Below are 12,817 nucleotides of genomic sequence, written 5' to 3'. Positions count from 1 at the left end.
TCAAAAAAAAAAAAAAAAAAAAGGTATAAACAAAGTCTTACCTTTCTGGTTATAAATGGACACATCATACAATCATATGAGGGCAAGTGTTTGCCATGATCATAGCACATTTACCACATTCAGTAGGTCCATGGTACACGGTAGGGGCCATGTGTCTATTTTGAAACCAATTTATGTGTAATTGTTATTTTCATCTATCTGTCCGGTAAATGTAGAGATGGCCATTTCCGGCTTTCATGATGGAAGGGACCACCAGCTAAGGAATAGTCTCTAGAACCCAGATAAGGCAAGAAATTGGATCCCTCCTTGGGGCCTCTAGAAGAAAAGCAGCCCTGCCAACACCTTGATTTTATCCCAGTGAGGCCCATTTTGCACTTTTAAACTCCAAAGCTATAAAAGAATAAATTTGTATTGCTTGGAACCAGTAAGTTCGTGGTCATTTGTTACAGCAATTACATGATGAATGTCATTTAGGATAACATTCCTAGATGCCGAAATGCCACACCCATGCATAAAGAGGTATCTAAAACTCTTACCTTCCACCCTACCAACTCTTTTACTCATACTGCAATGACTGCATTTTTGACAAAAGCAATTGGGACAAAATGGGATACCGAGGAACTTTGGGGAGATAGGGGAAAGAGCACTTTTCATTTTTCATTAGCTGATTAGAAAAAGTTTCATAAAATGTTTAGTTAAACTCCTTTGCTAAATACAATCACCTTCATCCCTTGGAGGATTTATCTGGGGCAATTTGGTGAGTATAATGTAAATTAAGAAATAATAAAAAATAGGTCTGCGCCAAATTAAGGCCTGAACTCCTTTCACCTTGCCCAGATTTAGTGTTTCTCCCCCTCTTCCTCTTCACCCTCTTTGATTCTATTTCATTTGCTGACTGCTCTCTGCCTTGACTTTAAAAGAACAAAACATACAAAGTTTCAGTCCCCATTTACAGCCCACTGAAGGGGACCTGGCCCTAAGGTCAGCACACTAAGGCACTGATTAGAATTGACCACAGGTAGCAGTTGCTACAGCTCCACCACTGAGAAAGCCTTGACAGCTCTGTGACCCTGTCCCTCTCTCTGCAGACCCTCCTCCTCCTGTTCCCTCTTGTGCTGCGCCTGAACAAAACATGACATCAGCACTGTTTGCTGCAGGAACTCAGCCAAGGAAGTCATAACAGGACAATAGACTTACAAGGTGATAACCTTGTTAGCTCCAATCAAAGCTCCTAACAAGTAAGAGACGTTAGTGAAGTGGAATAAAACTATTGCAGTTATTGGGGTTTGTTGAAGTGCCTTTTCAAATTTCCCCCCTTCAGGGGGAAAAAAAAAGTAGCATTTCTTGTCCCTTTATTTAAGATTAAACCCAGGCACAAGGACACTAAACAAAACCACACGTACAAGGCTAAGGTTAACTTTTGAAAGAATACAAATGGAGAGGTACAAAGTTCAAAATTATCTTCTAATGGAAAATAGCAGGCAAGCACTTACTCTGTGATGCTAGATCTCCAGAAAAGTGTGGTTAAGTGTGGAATAACCTTCATTATCCAGAAAAAGTTAGGGATGTGAATTAATTTGTACAAATGATAATGAGTAATGAACTCATTTCAGATAGCAGACCGAGGATGATCAAGGTCTTTCTATTTTCTATTGTATTTACTTCACATTATGGGATACTATTTCAACACATAGAGATTTTGCCAAGTTTGATTTCGACCATTTATTGCATCCCTCATACCTACTTTATGCTTCAGGCACCATTTCAACTTTTAAAAATATAATTGTAATCTCACCTTTTTTTCAAAAGACATTAACACATACTCCAGGACTGCCTAAAATGTGGTGTCTCACATAGAATTTTATTCACCCACCTCCAGTTCCTGAGTTCCTGTCATTTCCACAATCCTAGAGGAAACAGCAGTAACCTTGAAGTCAGGACTTAGGCCCTGTGACCTTGTTAATAGGCTCTGTGCCTCAGTTTCTTCATCTGCGGTAAATAACAAAAGAATAAGGCAAGTGCGTATTTGGATGTGTTCAAAAATGGCATTTTTATATTCTGGGTCATGGAAAGAAACACATGAAACTTTATGGTTTGGTGTGGCTCCTGATTTATCTTTTGCTCTTATGTTTTCCTGAAAGATTAATGAACCATAGCTAAATCCATACATGCTTAGTGCTGTGAATCTGGTTAGGGGATTTTATTGTGGACATTTCGTTCAGCCCTATTTTACTGTTGTGCTGAGTAGAAGTCAAAGAAACAATTCAATTTGTGTATATGTGTGGCTAGGCACTCTCTCTGGAAACAAACTGTTTCTTTTAGAACAGCTGGAAAATTGCAATGACAGACATAAACCATTTTCTTTTCCTTATTGCCCTTTATTCGTGAGGGATGATAAAGCAGCACTTCTCTAATTAATTATGACTTGGAAATTTTGAAAATAATAAACGGCTCTGATTTCTTTATCTCCAGCCTGTGTATGACTTGAAACGGAACAAAAATCTGGGAAATAAAATTTGGACAAGAGAAACATTATTATTTTTACATATATAGGGCATTTATGGTTCCCATTTGCCAAGATGACACGAGACAAGAGAAAGAAAAGCCAGAATCAAAAGAAATATGTTTTTGATGTATTTAGCAATCATCCGTATAGAATATGTAATGTGTTGCAGAGGTTATCCAACAATTATAAAAAATGATTAGATCTTGACAGTGAGATGTTAAATATGGGTTTTCTTGTTTCTAGTGTTGAATGTTCTCAATTTAAAAATATTCTTGTACAATCTCTGGCAATCTCTTACCTAGAAATCTATAAACACTATTTGAATATTTTCACTGACCCAAATATCTCCACCAATGATATTCTATTACCTGAAATTTCTAGGACTTTTTCTGTAGGAAGACATTGAGGGATTGAAAGATCGTTATACCGTAAATAGTATTTGCGATGGCCAGGTCATTATTATGCAACATCGCTAACATGAGTTAAACAGGTGTGGTTGTTTCTTAGGTTATTGATCTTCATGAACTCTTAGACTTCAGATGTGGTCACTGAGACCCAGCTGATTCTTACTTTACTTTTGTATAGCCGGCTCAATGAAAGCCCGGTTTCACTGATAAGCATGCTTCTTGAGATTAGGCCCAGTCCAGCTACAATCACCAAACTATCCTTACCATTACAAATGCTGGTGGAGGGAATATTATTAGTGGTAAATATTTGAATTTATTCAGTGCCTCCATATTTTTGGAATCTAAAATAACAAACTCAAAATATCACATCATCCAAAGGTAAGTGTCACAACTATGAAACAGGTGCATACTACATCCAAAAGCTAGCTGATTGCCTGGAGTAGAGTAGGCAATTGAAGTATCTAGGAAGTATCTTTCCACGCAAAGGCCAACTCTAAATAGTTCTAATGAACTAATGAAATATATATTGACATGAGACAGTATGTTATCTGCTGTTTCAGTATGAAAAACTTGATTCATTTTAACTCGTTGATAGGAGATGTGAAACTTGTATAATTTAAGCATACTATGAAAGTCCCTTTTTTTCCTAGTAAGGATTCTTATTGACCTATAATCAAGACACAGACTGGTACATAAACAATTAACTTGAGTGTTAAGAATAGAGGACAGTTATTAGCTTTTTAATTGTTAGTGCTTTATAACATGAGCTATAATATAATATTTAACCATATTAGGGCTAAGTTAAACAGCAATGTAATTAAGAGTAAAAATAGAAGGTCGAGATCTGTCAATAAATTCAAATTTGTTCAATTTAATTGAATGTGTGTCCATCTGACCTTTAGTCTCTGAAATTATAGCAGTATTAGGAAAGCCAGCCAAAAGGAATTTCAGGACAGGGCCCAGTTCTTGTGTCTCCTAACATACTTAGCTTATCGCTGAGTACGTATTTTGTAGGTGAAGATAAACACACAGTTGAAAGATTGCAAAGGAATCAAGAGAAGTTCGCTTCTGAGTTCCACTCAGAAATCAAGGGTATTCAATTATTTGTATTTCTCCCCAAACTTGATTCATTTTGAGCTTCAGTGGCTACCATTCTCACTTCCATTTTCTGCCTCAAAACATTCAAGCTCTGTTGAAATGCCTTGAGATCAAATTAGATGTTTCTAGCACTGGTAGTCATTATCTCGGATTGGCTTTGGAGTTAGTAATTTTTTTAATCGCAGAAGGAAATGTCTTGTTGGTTTTACCCAGTGAGTTATTTGCCATAGCAGTTTGTGCTTATAAATGAAAATGTATCTGGTAATTCAAGAAAACAATGATAAAATGCAAAAATGGTGGGTGTTTTGTAATTAATGTGATTGAAATAGGGCCAGGTGTTTATCAGAAAAGTCACATGAACTGGAATGGTAGGATCTCACTCTTTCAATTTAGATGCTAACACGAGAAGTCATATGTTAGTGATTGCTCAGACAGCAAACGGACCCTTCTCACTATTGGCATAGTGAACTCCAAACTGAAAGACCTCATTAAAATATTCTTTATACTTGCAGCTGTTTTTCCTGGCCCTTGGTTGCTCTGCTTCAATACTAAATTTATAAATATTGTGTGTGTGTTCCTAGACACACTGGTACTCTTGGAAAGCCTATCTATCTTTCAAACTAAGATGTTTGGTACAAATTATAAATTAGAGCAATAAGTGAGACTGCATCTTGATTGAATTCAAATGCAATCTTCATTCAGTTAAAAAAAAATAATGAGCCAGATTTATGTGGAATCTGAGTTACAACCTTCTAAATAAGATAGGTTTGGAAATGGCATTAACTCCTTTAATTTCTAGTTTTACTTCCAAACAGCTTTACCTGTAACTAACAAATTGATGTTAACAGCCTCTTCTCATTAAACTAATGATCTTGGCATCAAAAATGGCAACAAAAATAAGAACCAAACGTCCTTCCAGGAAGAAGAGATTATCTCAAGTTTTTTTTCCTATTGTAACATTAATTACAGGAAAATGACACATCTTTGCATGACATCTAAACATGCACACCATCACGGTTCCCAAGATGAGAATGAAGTTAATAAACTTAATGATGCCCACTCCTCTTTGAATATTCTGTGAAAGCCGGAGTGAAAGATTGAATAAAAGACATAAGATTGCACAAAAGCACAGCATTTCAAAATAAGAAGGAACCTGAGCGGTTATGAGATTCAATATGCTGGTACCAGTTTCCTCCAACTTTTCAACTTGTTTACATGTGACCCAAGATTTAAAAAAATATGTAACATACATCATGACGCACTACTATACAAACTGGATCATAACAGAAACATAATTTCTGTAAAAGAGTACTTACTCATTATGTGTAATGAATTCAAGATCTCCCCGCTCATAGTCTATTTTATTTGGGTTTTTAATCTTTACAACAACTCATTACGTTGATTTCATGACCACTAATGGATTGAGACTTGCTCTACAGCCTTGTTAATCAAAGTGTAGCTCTTGGACTAGCCCCAGCAGCAGCTTCTGGAGAGTTTCTTAAAAATGCAGACTCTTGGGTTTCATCTGAGACCCGCTGCATCATCATGTGCATTTTAACAAGATTCCAGGGAGATTCCCAGTGCTCCAAAATTGGAGAATCATTGCTCTCCATTACCCTCAAGGACGATCAAATCAAATAGCCTTTCCTGGAACCCTTTCACTGATGAGATGTTTTCCCCTTCTTGGGTGACACGTTTCACTTTCAAACAATTGTGCTTTAAAAACACATCTTTATATTAAGTGGAAATTGGTATGTAAAGCATCAATTTGGGGACCAACACAGAAATAGCATTCCACAAATGGCAAATTCCTCTTTTTCCCACATAAGCTCCACCCACTGGCATTGGCGTATCTTCTGATAAACAAATCTTCTTGAAAAGTAATTTCCACTTCATTGCACATGACAGCTTCTTGGCTAAGGATTGAGGAATCTTTGGGACTCTTCACCTTCTCTCTCAACTACCCTGATGAATTTTTCCATCCAAATATTTCTACCACTGAGCCTTTCTCAAATTAGCATCTAAGGATTCCAGGCCGGGGGAGGAATGGTCAATAAACACAGAAAATCATGACCAAAAAATTCCACATTCACTATGGTCAGATAGTGAGACACTTAGTCCACATTCTGAGGAGGGAAAAAAATGACAGGTCTGGGTGCATCTTGTTAATACAGAGGTATTTTTTTGGCCTCGAGAGGCACTAGTGCCGATACCCTGATATCACCCATTTCTTGCCAGAGTCTTTCTCACCTCCCTGGATCCTGACTCATCCCTCTGGAAAATCTGCAATATTCTGCACATATTCAAAATGCAATGAATAGTTCTCTTTTTAGTTCTTTGAGGGATCTCCATGGTGTTCTCCAGAGTGGTTGTGCTAATTTACATTCCCACCAACGGGGTACTAGGGTCTCCCTTTCTGCGCATCCTCTCCAGCATTCCTTGTTGCCTGTCTTTTTGATAAAAGCCATTTGAACTGGGGTGAGATGATATCCCATTGCACTTTTCATGTGCACGTCTCTGATGACTAATCAGGTTGAGCATTTTTTCGTATGCCTATCAGCGGATAAGAAGTTATGGTATACTTTAAAATAACTAAAACAGTCAAATTGGAATTAACACAAGGAAACGATAAATGCCTGAGGTGATGGACACCCCAATTACCCTGATTTGGTTAATGCACATTGTATTCCTGTATCAAAAGATCGCATGTACCCTATAAATATATACAACTGACATCTAACATATACCTATAATAATTAAATTCTTTACATGCAATGAATATGTGCTTTCTTCTCGTGCTTTCCCTTCTGCCCACCTAAAGCTGGATAACTGTTCCCACCATTCGTTCCAAATTGTGCTTCCCATTGTGTCAGTTGTTGAGCTGGCCATGGGCCACTTAGATATCCAGCTGGGATGTACGAGAGAGTTGTCCCTGGGCTGATGCATTTCTCCTTTGAGACTTCATGGCAGTGTGAGTATAAACATATTTTCCGTATCTTTTTGACATTCAGAATGGTTTGTATTCTTAAGAAGACGAGGTATTCAAGGAGATGTCACTGTCCTGATAAGATAAGGTTGTGAGAATAGTTTCCCATTCTTGGGAACTGTCTTGGATGCATGTTGAGGCTGGAGGGAGTTGTTAGGTCAGTTCTGTGATCTAATTCCCTGGAGATGAAGTTTCCTTCTTAAAATCACTTCTTGACATTACTTATTACTTTGCTGCCATTGGGTCAAGGGAAAACGCTGCAAGTCTCTAAGCCTAAAAATCCAAGGCATGAGGCTGTCGCATGAGCTAGAAGATGAAAGAGAAAACATTTCCCAACTTCTTCCTCTTCTTGTGAATTCCCAGCAGCAGACGAGGGGGATGGCCAGAGTAGTGGTTTTGAGAAGAGGGTGATGCTTCCGCAATACGAGAAGAACAAGACGCCTTCTGCTCCCCAGTGAGAATTATTTTTATTATCTTGCTTCATCTCCAACAACAAACTGAGGTGAGATATTTGAAGATACAACTAACCTCTAATATTGCCCGTCATGATAACCTATCAGATTACCTAATAAGATTTATTGAATGTAAAAGGGGATGAATACTTTTTTAGACAGCTTGATTGAAATATAATTCACATACCACAAATTCAGTCATTTTTTTTTTTGCACTTTTGGCCAGGGCCAGGCTTGAACCTGCCACCCCCAGTATATGGGGCCAGCAACCTACTCCTTGACCCACAGGCACTGCCCCCAAATTTAGCCATTTAAAGTATACAATTCATTGTACCTGTTATGCAGGAGCTTGCACGCTTCCCCCCACCCTTCTATTAATCTGAAATAAAAATAAAATAAGGTATACAATTCAATGTATGGATATATGGCCTACTCCCTGGGTGTAGGGCACAACCACAATTCTGATTTTTACCTGTCATGTGCAAAGTATATAACCTAATGGTTTGTGCCCTCATATTAATCTGAAATTAAAAGAATGAAAATAAAGCATAGAATTCCATGGTTTTAGCATATTCTCAGAGATATGTCTCTATCACATCACATAATCAAACATTTTTTTATTAAATCATAACTGTGTAGGGCAGTGCCTATGGCTCAAAAGAGTAGGGCGCTGGCCCCATATGCCGGAGGTGGTGGGTTCAAACCCACCCCTGGCCCAAAACTGCAAAAACAAAACAAACAAACAATGAAAAAAACCCATCAGCCCTAAATCATAACTGTGTACAATAATGCATTTATGGGGTACACTGTGCTGGTTTTATATACAATTTGAAATATTTACCACAAACTGGTTAACATAGCCTTCACCGCACTTTCTTAATTATTGTGTTAAGATGTTTGTACTCGGCTGAGCGCCTGTGGCTCAAACGGCTAAGGCACCAGCCACATACACCTGAACTGGCGGGTTCGAATCCAGCCCGGGCTCGCCAAACAACAATGACGGCTGCAACCAAAATATAGCCGGGCGTTGTGGCGGGCGCCTGTGGTCCCAGCTACTTGGGAGGCGGAGGCAGGAGACTCACTTGAGCCCAGGAGTTGGAGGTTGCTGTGAGCTATAATGCCATGACACTCTACCCAGGGGGACAGCTTGAGGCTCCGTCTCAAAAAAAAAAAAAGATGTTTGTACTCTACACTTAGTAGATGTGACAAGTATATGTAATCAATTTTTTTTTTTTTTTTTTGCAGTTTTTGGCCAGGGCTGGGTTTGAACCTGCTCCCTTCGGCATATGAGGCCAGTGCCCTACTCCTTTGAGCCACAGGCACCACCCATCAATTTTTGAAAATTGTCCGCACTCCAAAAAGAAACTTCACACCCTTCAACAGTCACCTTCTATTCTCCCCATCACCTGAACCCTAGGAAAACACTAATCTACTTTCCATCTGCGTAGATTTGCCTATTCTGGATATTTTATTTATATCTTTTTTTTTTTTTTTTGCAGTTTTTGGCCGGGGCTGGGTTTGAGCCCACCGCCTCCAGCATATGGGGCTGGCATCCTACTCCTTTGAGCCAGAGGCGCCGCCCAATATATCTTTATTTTATTTTTTAATTTCGGATTAATGTCAGAGTACAACTGTTTAGGTTACATTTATTCTAGATATTTTATATAAATGGAATGATATAATATCTAGTTTTTTGTGACAGGCTTCTTCCGTTTAGCATAATGTTTTCAAAGTTCACCCGTGTATTATAGCATCATTAACTTTTATAGCTAAATAATATTCTGCCACCTGGATACGCCACATCTTGCTTGTCCGTCCATCAGCTGAGGCACATTTCAGTTGTTTCTGTCTTTGGGCTATTATGGATAATGCTGTGAGGAACTTTTCATGTACAAGTTTTTGTGTAAACACATTTTCAATTCTCTTCAGTTTATAGTTAAGAGTAGAATTACTGGGTCATATGGTAACTCTATGCTTAACTGTTTGAGGAACTATTAGACTGTTTTCCAAAGCATATAACATTTGACATTCCCACCAGCAATGTATCAAAGGCTCTCACTTTCCCACATCCTCATCAAAACTTGTTATTATCTATCTTTTTTTTTTTATTATAGCCATCCTATTGGGTGCAAAGTGGTATCTCAAGGTTTGAATTTGTATTTCCAAAGATAAGCACTCTTTTTTTTTTTTTGAGACAGGATCTCACTGTGTCACCCTCAGAAGAGCGCTGTGGCATCAATGCTGTGGCATCACAGCTCACAACAACCTCAAACTCTTAGGCTTAAGCCATACTATTGCCTCAGCCTCCCAAGTAGCTGGGGCTACAGGCACCCACCACAATGCCCAGCTATTTTTTCATTGCAGTTGTCATTACTGTAGCTGGCCCGAGCTGGGCTGGGACCTTCCAGCTTTGGTGCATGTGGCTGGCGCCATCACCACTATGCTATGGACACTGAGCCAGATAAGCACTCTTAATGTATCTCTAAATCACCGCCACACAAAAAGCAAATATTTGAGTTTTTGAGTTACTCAATTCCTGGATCAACTGTGTCTAAAGAAGCTGACTAGGGCCAAGCTTGGTGGCTCAAGCCCATAATACCAGCATACTAGAAGGCTGAGGAGGGAGGGTCTCTTGAGCTCAGGTGTTGGAGATCAGCCTGAGCAAGAGTGAGGCCCAGCCTCTACTAAAAATAGAAAAATTAGCTGAGCATTGTGGTGGGTGCTTGTAGTCCCAGCTACCTGTGAGGCTGAGGCAGGAGGATTGAGTGAGCCCAGAACTTGGAGGTTCACGTGAGCTAGGCTGACACCACGGCTTTCTAACCTGGGTGACAGAGTGAGACTCTGAAGTTGACAAATAAATAAACAAACAAACAAACACACCAATTCATTCCCAATCTTTATGGGAAGAAATTTTATTATACAAGAGAATATTTGGGTTTGAGACTCAGAAATCATCATTTTAAATAATCAAATACTAAGATCCAGTCCCAGCTGTAGCCCACCTCTGTTTCTGTTTTTATCAAACGTGGAGGTGGTAAGAATTAGACAGAAAAATAATTCATGTTAATCAGTTGCTTATCTTCTCTGAGAATCAGTTTTCTTATCTGTACAATGAGGTTAATAATACATAATTCAGACCACCATGTGAGAATTAAATGAGATCTTTTTGCATGTAAATGTAGGGCCTAACTAAAAATAGAGGTCTTCCTTATTGTAACAGTTTTAAAAAAATCTCCTGGGAGTATGGAGGATTTATTAAGCATTTTAATCAGTTATTTTTCATCTCTACAAAATGCATTTAAAGAAATTAGCTCAAAAAATGATCAGGAGTATAAGTTAGCTATTAGTAAGAACAGACTCAGAAACAAACTGTTAAGGGAGTTGATGCACCTGTACCTGTCTTTAATGGCAAGGAAGACATGAAGCTTTTTGGTGAGTTAACTATTCTACCAAGGGGTAGATGTGGCGTTTAGCTCCCTCGACCAAATAATTCTTTGTTTATTACAGACTGAAGGTCTTTGGATTCCCTGGCAACCTAGGAAATATAATATAACTCCCTAGCCTTGGATTCCTCATCTTTGTCCCCAGAGATGCTGGACAGAACTGTGGAGCAGGCAAACTTCGTGTTTATTCTGTTGTTTTGTCTGCTGATCCCTCATCCTTTTTGTTGCCCTTTTTATTCAGCCAGTTCCCTCCGTGATGCCCTTTGTTTACAAAAGGTCTCCAGCTATGGATCCAACTTTAGCTTCCCTTTCCCCTAGGAACCCCAAACACTAACCTCTCATAATCCCCAATCCCATCTAAACCTACCTTAAGTCTGAATGATTTTTTATATACTGATAAACAAATGTAATGATTCAGCAAGCTTTTATTGAATATGTACATGTGCCTGGCACTGTGCTATGCACAGAGATAACTATAACACGCTCATGCTCTCCAGTTGAATGGGGAAGGTTAACAAAAATGCCAGTGGGGGCGGTGCCTGTGGCTCAAAAGGGTAGGGTGCCGGCCCCATATGCCAGACGTGGTGGGTTCAAACCCAGCCCTATCCAAAAAAAAAAAAAAAAATGCTAGTGGGTATAAAGCGGTGTGATAATAATGAGCTAGAATTTATGTCACAGAGTTGCCAGGAGAATAAGATAACTAATTATTATAGGGCTCTTAGAACAGTGCCTGGCAAGTAATGTGTTCTATGCATATTTATTAATAAATTGTATGCCAGAAGAGGGATATGCCCTGGGGACTGTAGGAACACAAACTAAGACTACATCCCAACCCAAGGTACTGAAAGCCTGAGGTGGGTCTTGTAGATGGTTAGGGTTTAGCCAAGTTAAGATGTGGAAGAAACATATTCCAAGTAGAGAAAATAGCATCTGAAAACACAAAAAGAAATGAAAGAACATGACAGATCTCAGAATAATTAAGAAGTTCACTGTGACTAGAATATTGGTAAAATGAGAAGGTATAAAGCAGGCGTCCTCAAACTAGGGCCTGCGGGCCACATGCAGCCCGCCGAGGACATGTATCCGGCCCGCCAGGTGTTTTTGCCGCCGCTGCCTGTCCTGCTTAGCAGCCAACTTGTCCCGGGGCCCGCAGTCCGGTCCTCCAGCGGTCTGAGGGACAGTGAACTGGCCCCCTGTTTAAAAAGTTTGAGGACCCCTGGTATAAAGGATGACACTCAGGTTGTAAAGAGTCTGGGACCAATCAGTAGATGGCACTACTGGCCTTAACTGTTTGCTCTCCTTGCATCTGTAACTTTGGGTGGTGCTCTCTCACCTGAGGCTTCCAGATAAACTTACACTAAAATAACTACTAGTTGTTTGTATGTCTTTTTCTGGCAACTCTATTCCCACTATTACTGTGGGTTTGGCCATGTGACTTGCTTTGGCCAGTGGGTCATTAAGAAAGCAAAATCATTAACACAGCATAGTTTGGAAAAAGTATTTGTGCCTTTTGGCTTTTTTTAGCCGTAGACCCTACCACTGCCATGAGAACATAGCTGGGTAACCCTGCTAGAGGGCTATCAGAAGTAGGTGAAAGGGTGTTTGGTCATCCCAGATGGTTCATTCTACACCAGCTGAGAGCCAGATAACCCCCAAACATGAGTGAGGTCCCATCTAAGGTCATCAGAGCCACCTACCCAATCTGCAGCTGACCACGGATGCATGAAAGAGCCCAGAAGAAACCCTCCGCCTCCCCAGGGATACATGCACAAGAAGTGATTATTGGTTTTGAATAGTGTGTTACAGAGGATTATTAGAGCAATAGGTAAATGATGCAAAGCTGCACCTGCTAAATGAAGGGGCTCACTGGTTCATCAGACATTTATTGAGCACCTACTACATGTAAACAGGAGATTTTTTTTTTT

The sequence above is a fragment of the Otolemur garnettii genome, unplaced genomic scaffold, assembly GCF_000181295.1.
Source record: "Otolemur garnettii isolate 467f Iridium unplaced genomic scaffold, OtoGar3 scaffold00072, whole genome shotgun sequence".
Classification (NCBI taxonomy): domain Eukaryota; kingdom Metazoa; phylum Chordata; class Mammalia; order Primates; family Galagidae; genus Otolemur; species Otolemur garnettii.
The sequence above is the reverse complement of the archived record's forward strand: the minus strand, read 5'-3'. Positions refer to the sequence as shown.